We start from the raw sequence: 17,271 nt of genomic DNA on the forward strand, positions 1-17,271 counted from the left end.
AGATTCCATCTTGGATCCCATTTCCTGTTTGGGCCTAGAAAAGGCACTTCCTGTTATGAAGCCTTTGCACGAGTATTGTGTTTGTATCTGAACCAGATGCTTCCACAGAACCTTGCCTCCTTGTGATTTGAACTACAAGTACTTGATACTTCCATTAGACCTTTATACTCTTGTGACTTTGGAATTTATTTGTTGGACACTGGAGATTTATTTGTATACCAAAATAAATCCTTTTGAATTCAGAACTACCTGGCTATTGGGTTCCGTTTGTGATGCCAGAAGTGTGACAGGATACTCGTGCCCAAAATGACGGAGCCCGCCGGGTCAGAACCATCTGCTTTACAGCGACTTTCAGATCTGAGTTTCCACATGCATTCTGCTTCAAGACAACTACAGGAATTTCATGCAAAATTTCAAGAACTGGAGACCCAGTGTACAAATAATCTTCAACTGCAAAATCAACACGTAACTGAGTTGCAAATAAATGTTCATGAACTCAAAGATCAAATAGCGCTACAAAATGGAGTTATTACAGAACTACAGGTGCGGTTTCAAGAAGTTAATGCTGTAGCACCTTCAGCTGCAGAACATCAGCCCACACCCCCACTACCTCCGGCTCGATTCTCAGGTGATCGTAAAAAATACAGAGGTTTTATTAATCAATGTAATATGCATTTTGATTTACATCCTACTTATTTTTTGACTGATGTACAGAAAGTACGTTGTATTCTTTTATTGTTGAAAGATGATGCCTTGGCATGGGCTTCTCCTTTGATAGAAGCAAAAAGTCCCATATTACAAGATCTTTCTAATTTTATGGATGCAATGAACCAGATATTTGATGATCCAAATCGAAGTGCTACTGCTGAGTCAGTTTTATTAAAAATGCGTCAGGGAAGACGTTCAGTGGCTGAATACACCTCTGATTTCCGAAGATGGATTTTGGACACTGATTGGAATTTGGCAGCTAAGCTGTCTGTTTATCGAAAGGGGTTATCTGAGTTAATTAAAGATGAATTATCTAGAGCTGATGCACCCACTGAATTTGAAGCCTTTGTTAAACATTGTATTCATATTGATGCTCGTCAAATGGAGAGGAAACAAGATAGATGGGGTTCCATGTGGACTCGTCCTAATTATCCAGAACCAGCAATATCAAATTACTCTGGAACTCCTGCAACACAACAAATTGAGGAGTCTGAGCCAATGCAAATAGATACCATTCGCAAACAGATTTCTATTAAAAGAAGAGATCAACGACGACAAGAAAATCTCTGTTTGTATTGTGGTAAATCTGGACATTATGTTTCTAATTGTTCTCAACGACCTCACAAGACAGTTGCTACATTGATGGAACCTAAAGACTCTAACCAGGAATCTATTATTTCATGCTGCTCACATCAACTGAATGCTATTATTCCTCAAATCTTTTCACGGTCTACATTTGAGAGAGAGAACAGAAGAATAAAGAATCATTTTTCAATACCACTACAACTTGAGATAAACTCTCAACTTATTTCAACCATGGCAATGCTGGATTCAGGAGCCAATGGTAATTTCATGGATATAGATTTTGCTAAACAAAACCATATAGTATTTCAAGAAAGAAAGACCCCTGTATTGATGGAGACAGTTGATGGGTCCCCTCTGAATTCTGGTCCCATCACACATGAGACAGAACTTATGTTCCTGATGATAGAACCCAATCATAAGGAGGAACTCACTTTTTTTCTCATCTCTTCTCCAAATTTTCCCATAATTTTGGGTCTCCATTGGTTCAATAACAATAACCCAGCCATTAACTGGGAGTCTCAAACCCTAACGTTTCAAGATCCTAACAGTATGGTCCCGCTTGCACAAGAAGAGAATCAGATCTCAGTGTCCCCCTCTTCTGTGGAGGAACAATTGCCTGTTCAATATCAGGATTTTGCAGATATCTGTAACAAACAAAATGCTAACAAATTACCACCCCATCGACCATATGATTGTCCCATTGATCTATTACCTGGGGCTGGTATTCCTTTTGGTCGGATTTATTCATTAGCTGATCCTAAATTAAAGACACTAAAGACTTACCTGGAGGAAAATGAAACTACAGGTTTTATACGTCCTTCAAAATCTCCAGCAGGGGCTCCTATTTTTTTTGTAAAAAATAAAGATGGATCTTTGCGGCCATGCATTGATTATAGAGAATTAAATAAAGTTACTATAAAGAACAGACATCCACTTCCTCTCATCCCAGAATTATTGGAAAGACTGCAGACAGCAAGTATTTTCACAAAGCTCGATTTAAGAGGAGCGTACAACCTAATACGCATTCGACCAGGTGATGAATGGAAAACGGATTTTCAAACAAAATATGGACATTATGAGTACCTTGTGATGCCGTTCGGGTTATGTAATGCCCCTGCTACTTTCCAACATTTTATAAATGATGTCTTTCGAGATTTGCTTGATCTGTTCATTATTGTATATCTTGATGATATCCTTATCTTTTCTAATTCTTTACCAGAACATCAAGAACATGTTCAAATTATTTTACAACGGCTACGTATAAACCAATTATACATCAAGTTGGAGAAATGCGAATTCCATTGTGCTCAAATAAAATTTTTGGGTTACATTATATCCCCTCAAGAACTGTGTATGGATCCCTGTAAAGTGCATGCTGTGGTAGATTGGCCCATACCTAAAAACGTCAAAGATGTGCAACGATTTATGGGCTTTGCTAATTTCTATCAACGTTTTATAAAGGACTTTTCTGGAATTGCTGCCCCCATTACTCAGCTCACAAAAAAGGTTTCCTCCTTTCAGTGGTCACCAGCAGCTGATAAAGCTTTTTCCATTTTGAAAATGAAGTTCACGTCAGCTCCTATATTAATTCATCCTGATCCTACACTCCCATTTGTTTTGGAAACTGATGCATCGGATTCAGCTATAGTAGCAGTAATTTCACAAAGAGTAGGAGAAAAAATGTTACTTCACCCCTGTGCTTTTTATTCAAGGCAAATGACTGCTCCTGAAAGAAACTATGTTGTGGGAAATAAAGAACTTCTTGCCATTATAGCTGCTTTTTCAGAATGGAGACATCTTTTAGAAGGTGCAAAGCATCAAGTGATAGTCCTCACCGATCACCGGAATTTGGAATTCCTTAAATCAGTAAAAAGATTATCTCCCCGACAAGCTCGATGGGCTCTCTTTTTAAGCCGTTTTGATTACCTAATTTCCTATAGACCTGGATCGAAGAATGGAAAAGCTGATGCCCTCTCAAGAGCCTATGCGGAGAATCCTCAACAGGTAAAGCCTGTTCAAACAATAATTCCTGATTCAAATTTTTTGGGAGTTATTTGTACAATGGAGTTATTAACAGAGATCAAGAATGGATATGATATGGATTCTACCCTCATGAATCCTCCAAAAAATGTTAAATTATCTTATGACAACAGAGTCTGGCATATGGCACATCAACTATACGTTCCAGAAAAAGCACGGTTAAAGGTCATGCAACTATTCCATGACTCTAAATTAGCAGGCCATAAAGGACTTCAGAAAACTCAAGAACTGTTAAGCCCTTCATTCTGGTGGCCCAACTATAAGGAAGATGTAGCAAAATATGTATCCTCTTGTACAACGTGTGCCAGATTTAAGACTCCTCGTGCTTCTACTTTTGGACTACTACAACCTTTGCCAATACCTACACATCCATGGGATTCCATTTCCCTGGACTTTATTGTAGAGCTTCCTAAATCTAAGAATATGACCACTATCTTTGTGGTAATTGACAGACTGACAAAGATGGCTCACTTTATACCCTGCCAGGGTACTCCTACAGCAAAAGAAACAGCCGACTTACTTATAAAAGAAGTTTTTCGTTTGCATGGCGTTCCTAATGATGTGGTGTCAGACCGAGGCGTTCAATTCACATCACGATTTTAGAAACAGTTTTGCAAATCCCTTGGCATTGTGGTGAACTTGTCCACTGCATTTCATCCACAGTCAAATGGACAAACGGAGCGAACAAACCAAACACTTGAGCAATACCTCAGATGTTATATTTGTCACCTACAGGATGATTGGGTTGATATCCTCCCCATGGCTGAGTTTGCATACAATAATTCTCAACATTCATCTACAAGATTTAGCCCTTTCTATGCTAATCTAGGATATCATCCAAATATTTGTCCCAGTCTACCTTGTGACTCTCCAATTCCTGCTGTGGAAGATAGACTGATTATTATGCAAAATAATCTTGAATTATTAAAAGAGACTTTGAAAACTGCTCAAGAAAGATATAAACGTGATGCTGACAAATCACGAAGGGCTGCTCCAACTTTTAGTATTGGTGATGAAGTAGGGTTGTCAACTAGACATTTAATCATGAAGGTACCATCTGCTAAGTTGGGAAGTAAGTTTATTGGTCCATATAAGATCATTGCACAGATTAGTTCAGTGGCTTTTCGATTGGATCTTCCTGATTCCATGAAGGTACATCCTGTTTTTCATGTATCATTACTAAAACCTTCAGTTAAGAATCCATTTCCTGGTCGCTCTTTGCCTCCTCCTGAGCCAATTCAAGTTGATGAGCATGAGGAATTTATAGTCGAAAAGATCCTGGACTCTCGTATGTTTCGAAACCAATTACAGTATCTGCTACTTGGCAGGGATATGGGCCAGAAGATGACTCTTGGCAATCTGCAAAGGATGTTCATGCCCCACTTTTGGTAAAAGCATTTCATCGACAGCATCCTGGGAAGCCTGGTCCTAAGTCGTCCAGAGGAAGTCGTTGAGAAGGGGGCATCCTGTTATGTACTTGCCCTTAGTTTTGCCCTCATTCAAGATGGCCGTGATTGCCTCATGAAGTTTCCATCTTGGATCTCTGTTATGAACTTGCCCTTACAATAGCTTTTATCCAAGATGGCCGGGACTGTCTCATGAAGATTCCATCTTGGATCCCATTTCCTGTTTGGGCCTAGAAAAGGCACTTCCTGTTATGAAGCCTTTGCACGAGTATTGTGTTTGTATCTGAACCAGATGCTTCCACAGAACCTTGCCTCCTTGTGATTTGGACTACAAGTACTTGATACTTCCACCAGACCTTTATACTCTTGTGACTTTGGACTTTATTTGTTGGACACTGGAGATTTATTTGTATACCAAAATAAATCCTTTTGAATTCAGAACTACCTGGCTATTGGGTTCCGTTTGTGATACCAGAAGTGTGACAACAGTATAGCCAATACCAAACGATAAATACATACCGCTGCAATCGCATGCGCTCGCTGCGCACCCACGGGACCCAGTGGACAGTATATCTGTTAGAATACTGTGATCAGTGAAGACTGAAGTCTGGGTGCACAGCTATGATCATATATACACATTTAGTGTTACAGAGAACAATGCAAATGACGTGGCTTGCTTCTATAGGTCCAGACATCAGATGGGTCCAGGCTAAACAGGTCATAGGCTGATTCAATCGAAGGAATCCAAAGGTGGGGGTCATCTCTCCAGGGGATGAGCTCCTTTCCTCCCGCCAATGCTCCAGTTACAATTAGCATTTCATAGCCAACATCATACAAAGATTTATTCCCTAATATCAATAACTAAAGTATGCAATGTGCGATCTCTTCGCCGACTGCACCAGACAGCTGCTGATGAATAGGGTTTAATATGATACTAGGCATGATACCTTTCCTATAACCTGAACCTTGAATATCACTGAAGTGTACATATTAGTGCAGCACAGTGGCCTAGTGGTTAGCACTTCTGCCTCACAGCACTGGGGTCATGAGTTCGATTCCCGACCATGGCCTAATCTGTGTGGAGTTTGTATGTTCTCCCTGTGATTGCGTGGGTTTCCTCCGGGTGCTCAGGTTTCCTCCCACACTCCAAAAACATATTGGTAGGTTAATCGACTGCTATCTGAATTGACCCTAGTCTCTTCCTTTCTGTCTCTCTGTCTGTCTGCATCCCTCTGTGTCTGTGTGTGAGTGTGTGTCTATATTAGGGAATTTAGACTGTAAGCTCCAATGGGGCAGGGACTGATGTGAATGAGTTCTCTGTACAGCGCTGCGGAATTACTGGCGCTATATAAATAAATGATGATGATGATGATGATATAATCATAATATATATAGACTAATAATAAACCAAATACTATCTGCTCATAAATAACAGTGTAACGGAACCAATATGAATATGAATTATATAAATAATTAAATGTTGTAATGCGAGTGTGTGCGTGCGTATTTTACTGTGCGATCGCACCATGCCACGTTTTACGTGGTGTACGGATCTGTGTTACGTGGCGAACGGATCGCAATCGCACGGCAAAACAATATTAACCAATATACTTTCGTTCATCCAATTATACGACTTTGACATGTCCCAGCAGCATACACAATACTTTTAAATGCCCACATACCAACCAGTTTTGGTTTTGATAACCCACTTTCTTGAGTAGCAATTCCAAGTTCACATAAGTCTTCTTCAAGTACACCGAATGAGCAACAGGAATGGACGCATAACGGACACCATTGTGAAGTAAAACTGCTTTTAAGCTTCTTTTGGAAGAGTCAATGAAAAGCCTCCATTCAGAAGAATCATACTGAATTTGGAACTGAGCCATCAACCCTTCTAAATTAGAGCAAAACACCAAATTTCCCTCATGAAAAAAAGTAAGAAAGTCTTTTTCCCAATGTCTGTACCATGCAAAAGATGTACCTTCCATCAACAAATTTTTGCTTTTAAGTCTAGAACCAAGTAATTCAGCAGATTGCTTAGGTAGATCTAGGTCTCTCACCAAATCACTGAGTTCCTCTTGCGAGAAAAGTTTTGGTTTGTCAACTTCAACATCTGAAGAACTTGATCCATCTTCAGGCTGAGGTACAGTTCCATTCTCGTCAGGCCAATTGACTTCATCCAAGTTTGTAGGAGGGTCGGGCACAGGGACGTCTGGACCATGGGAATGGGACGAATAGCAGAAGGAAGATTGAGATACGTGATGGTGCACTTCCACTTTGAATTGTACCCCTTCACATCACAGGAACAGAAATAGCAATCATCACTATGATTGTTTTGCTCGCGCCACATCATAGGAATTCCAAATTGAAAAGCTTTTATCTTGCCTTTTGACCAATTACGAAGATCTTCGACGCACCGCTTACATACTTTATGAGGAGCCCAAACTTTATCTTGGTCACCAAGTTTTAATTTAAAATAAACAAAATAAACTTTCTTAACAAAATCCGTAATATTCAATATCCGTAATATTCAACTGCTGCTTTTTCACCATGAACTCTCCACATATGAAACAGAAACTGTCAGGTGAATTTACACACTTTCTTGGAGGCATTGCACTAATTTTGAACCACACAGACAATAGCAGGATGACGACTGAAATGAAATACAAGATTGTGGAGGAATCAGAGAACAAGTTAATGCATGAAAGAACATGTCCGGGCAAGCCCTAGCAAGCACACTCAACAATGCAGTGATCACCATCAGGACCAATAAACATGTATTTTCATGTTTTTTGGGAGCACTGGCAGTGAAAATAAATTTGTTTTTCCATGTCCAGTTTTTTTCCCCAAGTATGATGCATTTGAAATTTAGCGATTTCCAGTTACCTGTTTGACCAAGGCACATTTCGATTGTGAAAAAAGCCTGACGTCCCAGTAAAAAACAGTGGTCATTTTCGAATTCAGCGCACCAAAAAACATAAGAATCAGATAAAATTCTGAAAACAACTTTTTGGTTGCAGACCTGTGTAATCAATATATTTGATGAATGTTATAAGAATTTTCTTTTAATATATTTTGGTAGATTTTCATTTTTATTTACCTGTATATTTTTCTCTTTTTATGAGAGAAAGGAAAGCTGTCACACAGCTGTGTTGTGTGAGGTGTCGACGTGACAGACTGCTGTATGGAGAAGGTGGTAGGCAGTGTAATCTATGGTTGAAGTATATCTGAAGCAAAGCAGTAATTGGTATTGTTCAAATATAGTGCGGGCCTTCTGTAGAGTTGGATGTACATCCAACTCATAGGGGCATGCAAACATAGATGCATTTCTCATCTGCACTTATCTACACTTATAGCGGCGGAATGTGGATTAACAAGGCAGGCTAGTGTACAAGTGTCAGAATGCCCTGACAATCATTAGGTATGTACAGGAGAACAGGATGGGCTATTCTGGGACACTATTATACCCAGTAAACAGCTCCCTGCTCTCTAATTGGCGGATAGGTCACAATCTCATCACATCTCCCAATCAGTGTGAGGGAACCTCTTGACACTCTGATTGGTGAATTGCGAGCAGCATCCACCAATGAGTGTGCTAGTATACAGCATACCCAGCAACAGTACATTGCCACAGCTGTCAGAGAGGCAAGTTTTGAGAATGACACAAGTATTGGTTTTCACAAGGTTTGCTGCTTCAGTGTTTTTAGACCTTTTTGTCAGATGTTGCTATGGTATAATGAAGTAAAATTACAAGCATTTCAAAAGTGTCAAAGGCTTTTATTGACAATTACATTAAGTTTATTCAAAGAGTCAATAATTGCAGTGTTGACCCTTCTTTTTGAAGACCTCTGCAATATGCCCTGGCATGCTGTCAATCAACTTCTGGGCCACATACTAATGGATGGCCGCTCATTCTTGCCTAATCAATACTTGGGGGTAAATGTATGAACCTCCGGATTCTTCAACTCCGGCGAGTTCAGCGTCTTCAGTGCTTAAATTTAAAGCGGCGCTGCCTTGTAAAGAGAAGTCTCCCTTTACAAGGCAGCGCCGCTTTAAATTTAAGCGCTGAAGACGCTGAACTCGCCGGAGTTGAAGAATCCGGAGGTTCATACATTTACCCCTTGGAGTTTGTTAGAATTTGAGGGTTTTAGTTTGTCCACCCGCCTCTTGAGGATTGACCACAAGTTCACAATAGGATTAAAGTCTGGGGTGTTTCCTGGCCATGGACCCAAAATTTTGATGTTTTAATCCCGAGCCACTTAGTTATCACTTTTTCCTTAAGGCAAGGTGCTCCATCATGCTGGAAAAGGCATTGTTAGTCACCAAACTGTTCTTGCATGGTTGGGAGAAGTTGCTCTTGGAGGATGTTTTGGTACCATTCTTTATTCATGGCTGTGTTCTTAGGGAAAATAATGAGTGAACCCACTCCCTTGGCTGAGAAGCAACCCCACACATGAATGGTCTCAGGATGCTCTACTGTTGGCATCACACAGGATTGATGGTCGCTCTTACCTTTCCTTCTCCGGACAAATGTTTTTCCAGATGCCCCAAACAATCTGAAAGGGGATTCATCAGAGAAAATGACTTTACCCCAGTCCTCAGCAGTCCAATCCCTGTACCTTTTGCAGAATATCAGTCTGTCCCTGATCTGTTCCTGGAGAGAAGTGGCTTCTTTGCTGGCCTTCTTAACACCAAGCCATCCTCCAAACGTCTTCAGGTCACTGTGCGTGCAGATGCACTCACACCTGCCTGCTGCTATTCCTGAGCAAGGTCTGCACTGGTTGTGCCCCGATTCCGCAGCTGAATCAACTTTAGGAGACGGTCCTGGTGCTTGCGTGTCCCAGGTCTTCACCAGGAACCCTCGCAAGGAAGTATGGTCTTAGCTGCGGGAGACACGCAGGTCGCGGTCCTCAGAGGGAGCAACCAGTGAAGCGATAGGATGGAAGCGGTGTCAGGCAGGCTGGGTCAGAACCGAGAAATCATTAGATGCCACAGGGAGAATCCAAATCCGTAGTCAGGGGCTAGCCGGGTCAGGTATCAGGAGCGCAGGAGAGAATGGTCAATCAAAGCCGAGGTCAATTCACAGGGAGCACAGAATAGGGGTAGTCAGGAACAAGCCGGGTAATACACAGGAGTCACAGGAGGAAATACACAGGAATGCTGGAGCTAGGGTGAGACCTAATACTCTGGCACTCATTAGGTGCCAGAGTCTGAACTTTATAGGAGGAGAAGGGGGCAGGACTACCTACGGCGGTGGTGACGCTGAACACCACCGCCGGATACCGTGGATCGCGTCCCGTTGCTAAGCAAAGGGACGTGCGGTTGCCGGGATCCGGAAGTGACGACCGGTTGCCTAGCAACCGGCCGTCTATGGGCAAAGACAAGCGTCCATCCCTGTGCGGAGGACGCGACACAGGGACGACGCATGACACTTGGGCGCCCTGAGGCCTTCTAGATGATTCGATAAATGGTTGATTTAGATGCAATCTTACTAGCAGCAATATCCTTGCATGTGAAGCCCTTTTTGTACAAAGCAGTGATGACTGCACGTGTTTCCTTGCCGGTAACCATGGTTAACAGAAGAAGTACAATGATTTTAAGTACCACCCTCCTGTGAAAAGTTCCAGTCTGTTATTCTAACTCAATCAGCATGGCAAAGTGATCTCCAGCCTTGTCCTCGTCAACACTCTCACCTGTGTTGACGAGAGAATCACTGACCAGATGTCAGCTGGTCCTTTTGTGGCAAGGCTGAAATGCAGTAGAAATGTTGTTTTTGGGATAAAGTTCATTGTCATAGCAAAGAGGGACTTTGAAATTAATTGCAATTCATCTGATCACTCTTCATGATATTCTGGAGTATATGCAAATTGCCATCATAAAAACTGAGGCAGCAGACTTTGTAAAAAATAATATTTGTGTTATTCTCAAAACTTTTGGCCATGACTGTACAATCAGAAATGCCAGGGAACATCCTCTGCCTGTCTCACCAACGCCAGCTGAAACCATGAACTGTGGGCCAGCCCAAAATATTACCATACTGGGGGGCCGATAGCCCCTGGCCCAGCCTGACCCTGCGACCCATGCAAAATGAGGAGTAAGTTTCCTCCTACATTGCATACAATTATCCTGATGCTATCCTAGGCTTTCTAGCAAGTGATACCACTGCATTTATCAATCATTGGAATTTCAAAGCATTGGAAAAGTTTCAATGGAGACGGTCTATGAGATTCTCCAAAACCTTTGTTGTCTACACTTATGTGAGTGTGATATTTTTCAGGAATGTCAATTTAAACTGTACAATTTGTCTTATGAGATATACTGGAACACTGAGCCTATCCAGCAGCAGAGAAGAACACCTATGTTCTATTTAGGTATTTTTTTTGTCTAGTGTGAAATGTTCTCACGCTGCAATTGGCATGTCACACTTCTGTGCTAAAGGCTGGAAATGACAGCTATGGAGGCCGGAGTATGGTGAAAACATAACAGTTTATTGAGAAAACAAAGTCCAGAATCGTGCAGGAAAGGTACAAACCAGATATAGCTGAGACTGAACAACGGATCTCTGGGTATGGATGGAAGTGGGTTAAAGAACAGAGAATAAGGCAGGTACAGGTGAACTAGATGAGTGAGATGAAACAAGAAACAGGGCAGGGATGACAGCTAGCAGCCTGCAGTAGTCCAAGGAAACAGGAGTAATAGCAACAATGACAACAACATCAATGACCAGCAAAGGTGAACTGAGGAAAGCAGGCATAAATAGGCAGATAACAGGTGCAGCAATTAACAGAAGCAGAAGGTTAGCCCCTGTTAGTGAGGGAAGACACAAGGGTACAATAGCAGCACCTCTGGAGCGTCAGAGATACTGCAAGGATAATACAAATAATACCAAGTCCAAAAAAGTCCAGGAGACAGGAGCTGCAGAGACAAAGCAGCATCCTTAGGCAATGCTGCAGTACAGGCGGAAGCAGATCGTTACATGGCCACGTACTGTGTAGTTCCTTATCAATTGGTGCCCAGTTCACAAAAGGGCTCATTTAAAGTTAGATGCACTGTATGTCTGCTTTTTGATAATATACATACATCTGCATCAAGATGTTGCATATCTGCAACTTATGTCTCCTTATATCTGCAGATGTAGAATAAGGGATGGAAGCGCCGGGCTAGCGTAGGAGATCACCAGATAAATCGACTATAAATTTAATCCATATAAAAACAAGTCATAAACAAATAGATATAAAATATCAGTCAATTCATATGTTATCAGACATATACAGATGGATGTAAGAAAGCATTGCTGTATTTAAAACAATGTCAAACATAGAATCAGATTGTATATACTGTAATCTTTGAACACAGTTCAATACAGCTGTAGATAATTTAAAACAGCTAATATAATAACCAAATCCTCGGTTAGATAAAGTGCAGTACAAGATCTGTTCTCGCACCTGCTATAATGAAAATGAACAATCCACAGGAATCCTTAATCATGTAATTCTAGCAGCCAACACATGTGCTGAGACCAATGTTCAGTCACAAAAATGAGCACAGAATGATAAAATGTTGTAAATTGATAGGTCCCCGAAATAGAATAGTTGATAGTGATAAGTTTCCATGCACAGCTCTCCAATGTTAATAATGACCCACAGACAAGTGTGATGTCATCAAAATTTCTGTAAACTATTGTACTGTAGTTGGAAAGGATAGTTACAGACAATTGAGCCCTCAGTTTTCACGGTACCCTCGGCTGACTTCAGGCTCCTCCAGTCTTTAAAAGCTTGTTACTATTCGACACACTATGTAGCTGTAATGACTGAGCCCTCCGGACAAACTCACCAGCAGATCCCACTTAACTGCCCGATGTCCCAGGTATGGTTTATATTTGATAGGCAGCTAGATGAACCATTATAGGCCCTAAAAATCTTAAACTGAGCAAACTTACTTCACCAGTACAATTCTTCAAACCAAAACTATCTGTGACCGCTCCAATCTCTTCCAAGAATGCGGACTTGTCAAGGACATCCTTACACGTCCCTTTCTGAGATTTACCCGCTGCCCCAAAGGACTTGCTACCTTACTTAGACCTGGACACTCCTGTTACCCTTAAAACAATGTAACAGCTGCTTATCACTTTCAGAGCTGACTTGCTTTCTGACATGCATTCTTCACTGAAAGAGATCCAGTCGGAAGTGGCAGAATTGAGGGATAGAACTGGTCATATGGAAGACAAAATGGAGGAGATGGTAGCAAAGATATCATCATGGCTCATGAATAAGAGACCAAACTCGGTTCTTTACAAAATAAGATTGCAGATCTAGAGAATCAGTCCAGATGGAATATTAACAAAATCCAGAGATCCCATAAAGTGTTACCAAAGTGGACCTTCCCTCCTTCACAAGTGATCTGTTCCACAAAATTTTTACAGCCATCACAGATCAGGAGCTGCTACTTGGTTATAGTCACAGGGTCCTTAAACCGAGGGCCACTCTAGACACTGTTCTCAGGGACATTCTTCTGAGACTGCACTTCATCCATATTAAGGAATGAATCTTGCATGCGGCTAGGGCGGCTGAAGACTCTCCTACACCTCCAACTCTTCCCAGATCTCTCTTCAGCTACAGTGGCCAAACGTTGATCTCTCCAGACTGTCACAAGAGCTCTCAGGGTGTATTGCAGGGGCTTCACTGTTAAGCTATTGATCCAGAAATTTTCTTTCACATGCTGGACCGGACTAGAAGCAGATTGCAGACTGCACTGTCTGAGCAGGAATAGCTGTAAAGACTGCAGACTGCAGGAAACCAGGTTGGCGTCTGAATAATCAGTATTACACTGGCAACAGGTTATGGTTCCAGGAAGTCCTTTTATACTAACTGTTATCACCTGATTGGTCAGCTGTGGTGAAGCAGCACTCTGATTGGCTAAGAGGGATCAGATAATTGGATTTGAAGATGGTGGCGCTCAGGCACTGGTTTTGGAGGGAACTCTGCGACTCCTATGATATGCTTGGAGGCTGTGGTCAGCTGAGCTGGAGCAGCACTTTGATTTGCTGAGAGAGAAGGTGACCGAATCCAAGATGGCAATAGCCATGTACTGGTTTTGAAGGGATCTCTGGAGTGGGGACAAACTGGGCAGCATACTGCAGAGAGATCTGAAACCAGCAGAGCCTGCAGACCGCAGGGACAGCTTACAAAGACAGCTAATGGATAAGTGTCTGGTGCATCACAGCACACCCCCTTTGGTGGGTGGACCCTAGACTCCTCTTGGGCTTCAAAGGAAATTTTGCATGGAAGTTATGGACCAAGCGTGGAGCATGTAAGTCAGTGGCTTTAACCCAGGCTTGTACTTCCGGGTCGTAATCTCTCCAAACGATAAGAAACTGAAGATGACCATGACAAATCCATGAATTGAGTATCCAGTCTAATTCATACTCAACTCCTCATTGAGTTTGAATTTTAAGAGTCTTCGGAAGTGCAGAATGAATCCTATTAATAACCAAAGGCTTCAACATGGGTATGTGGAAGGAGTTTGGAAGTTATAGGAATGGAGTATCACACATCACACCTTTCTAACTCCATGTTGGACGGTTGTCATGCCTATTGCCCTGGACAACCATCTCATCTCGGACTGCACGGTGTTCCTCCTCTCTCTATCGCCATCTCGCCTACCCTGTTGTGAATGTGCAGACCTGGCACTTTTCAAGCTTCTCCTGGATCCACATTGGCTGATTACCGGCCTGTTCACTATTTTAACTGCTTCCTCCTATCTCCCATTGTCAGATCTTCAGGTTTCCTTCCTGTATGGATACAGTTCTCTCTGTTTCCTGTTTGCACTCTGACTCCTGATCGCTTCCATGCATACCTGCCTGCTGATTCCTGAGACACTTGTATCATCATCGTGATCAACAGCTGTATTGCCGGTACATTGCGTCTTACCATCGGTCCTGTCCCTAGGCTCCAAGCCTCTTGGGGATCTGTGCCTCTGTCCTGTGCAGTACATCACCCTTCTGGTTCTAACTGGTGTCACCCATTCCATGATCAGATCAGTGGATATCTCGCAGTGCTTCGTGCCTTACCATCGGTTCTGTCTATAGGCTATCCAGCCCGCAAGGGATCTCAGCGATCAGTCATCTTCTACTCATCGTGTCCTTGTTGCTCATACCTTTTCTGATTCAAGGCCAGTGATTATACTGCTGAGTATCGCATCTCATCATTGATCCTGCTCCGGGCTATTCTACCCACAGTTCTCTATAGTTTATCACTCTCCCTACTGTTCCTGTGTCTTCTGTTCCTCAGTACATGTTCGTGTTAAGCCAGCATTATATCACCTCATCATTGATCCTAAATCAAGCCTTCGCTACCCATCTGGGATCTCAGTGCTCTTGCCTGCTGTAGTGTGTTCCACAGTTTACCTGAAGGATCTCTACAAGGCATTAGGCATCATAGATCCTGTCTTTGGGTAACTGGCTCTTAGGGATCTCAGCTCATCTGTATATTGCTGCTCAGCACAGATACCTCTCAGAGTTGTGGATGGTCTGCTGACTATGGGTCATCTGCTTCTCTCATCATATTGTTTCTGTTGTATTCTCCTGACTCTCCTGCTGCTCTCCAAGACCTTTATACTTATCCTCCTGCAGTCTGGCATAGCTACTCATCTTCATTGTCTCTGGGTTCCTTCTTAGTCTGCTCTGCGCCCCCTAGAGCGCCGTGACCTGTGGTTGGAGAGCAGCCCCGTCCATATATCCTTGCGGGGATCCCTGGTGAATACCTCTCCTTCCATTAGACTCCGCATCTCTCAGGGTGTAGACTGTGCCAAGCAGGCTTTGAGGCCCATCCTGATCCTAAACAGCTTGACAGTACATGACAATAATGTTGCAGGGGAATGTGTAAAAGAAACAGGGAAGATGATGTTGGGGATATGTAAGAGAGACAGGAGAGAAAATGGGGCCAAGGTAAAAGAAAGTGTGAAGGGAGAGACAGTCTAAGAATGGGAACACCAGGGATGCAGCCACCATAAAACACAAGTAGTAATGAAGCACAGATGGGACTAGTGCTTGAAAAAAAAAATCAAGCCATCATACTCCATTAACTTATATTTTCCATACCCCCACTTCGCTTTAACCACTATTTCTAAAATATACATTTATAGATCTAATAAAGAGCAAGCCTAACATGTGTTTCCTTTCCTTTATCTCTTTACAATAATATAACTCATACACTGAGCTGTAGCTTAGCAGCTTAAGACTTGGGGAAGGTTAGTTTTGTGGTTTTTACGTTTCTAACTTTCTATTGTTAAAAGGTTATGTAAGTTTTAGTAGCCTATTTGTTTAATTTTAGATACAGTCTTTAATGAATTGTTTGTTTTATCATTTTGGCATAAAATAAATGTGCTTTGCCTGATTATGTAAGATTCGTATTGAAGAAAAGAATAAGGAAAATAAGGATCTTTTTAGACAACTATGGTACGATTAAATATGTTTCAATAAAGACACATGGTAGTTAAACTGTTTTTTAGGATAGATGTAGTCCTATTGATTTTGTAATGGGTATAGATGAGAAGCAGGTGTTATGGAATTATTTCAGCAGAAGGAGAGTAAACGCTATCGTCAGCCTTCCGTTTTTATTTGTTTATTTTTTATTATTTTTTTTGTTTTGTTTGTATTAAACTAACATTAAGGATGTGCATAATTATAAAACTATGAAATAGACAATAATAAAAAAATGTTTTATAAATAATATATATGAACTAAAAACGTGAGTAGAACATATATGTTATCATCTAATGAACTTTAACACTGGATGGATTAGCACCACGGATGTCTTATGTTAATAAGAATGGAATGCCTATATAAATGGACACTCACTGACGAAACGCATCAGAGGACAATTCTATATCTTATATTCAATACCAGGTTTTACAAAAAGACCTTTGGAAACTACATCAATGTGATCATCTGAAGACAGGACTCTTTATCTGATTTTATAAGAGGTATGCTTGAACAACGTGAATACTTACGAGGAGGATCCAGAATGTGGAATTTGCTTAGGCTGTGCTAACAACTACACCACACTACATCAGGTGAGATCGCTCCAGATACTAAATGTCAATAGGAATACTAAATACATGGTATCTTTATAAAGTTCAGACATTGTTGGATAAGAGCTACTGATGAATCACAAATATACATTTGCCTGCTGTAGATTCTATGTGAAATGAGTGAACTGGTCATTCACTCTAAATAGAGACTCATTTTTCACCATAGCGCTTTTTAAAGTAGTTTACTCAATCATTTATGCATGCAACTGTGTTTAATCTGATACAAGTGCACTCCTTATACCTTTGACTTGATATTTTCTCTAGTCTGGGTAACCTGGTTATACTAAGATATTTGCAATATTTATACTGTCAATTTAGGACTTGATAGCAATCCTTGTTAATAATAATAATTATTTTCTATTCTAATTTTTTATGTAATAGGCATCATTGGTTTCTATTTATATTCTTAATAAATGTGTATTTTACTAAATTGTTTAGTACG

At 41.3% G+C, this 17,271-nt stretch overlaps 1 protein-coding gene across 7 annotated transcripts in view; it reads left to right on the forward strand.

Moving 5' to 3' along the window:
• STAT6 (signal transducer and activator of transcription 6) overlaps positions 1-17,271 on the forward strand; it is a 331,337-nt gene that overhangs the window by 126,301 nt on the left and 187,765 nt on the right. The window lies entirely within an intron of this gene.

Source organism: Mixophyes fleayi, chromosome 2, assembly GCF_038048845.1.
Source record: "Mixophyes fleayi isolate aMixFle1 chromosome 2, aMixFle1.hap1, whole genome shotgun sequence".
Taxonomy (NCBI): Eukaryota; Metazoa; Chordata; class Amphibia; order Anura; family Limnodynastidae; genus Mixophyes; species Mixophyes fleayi.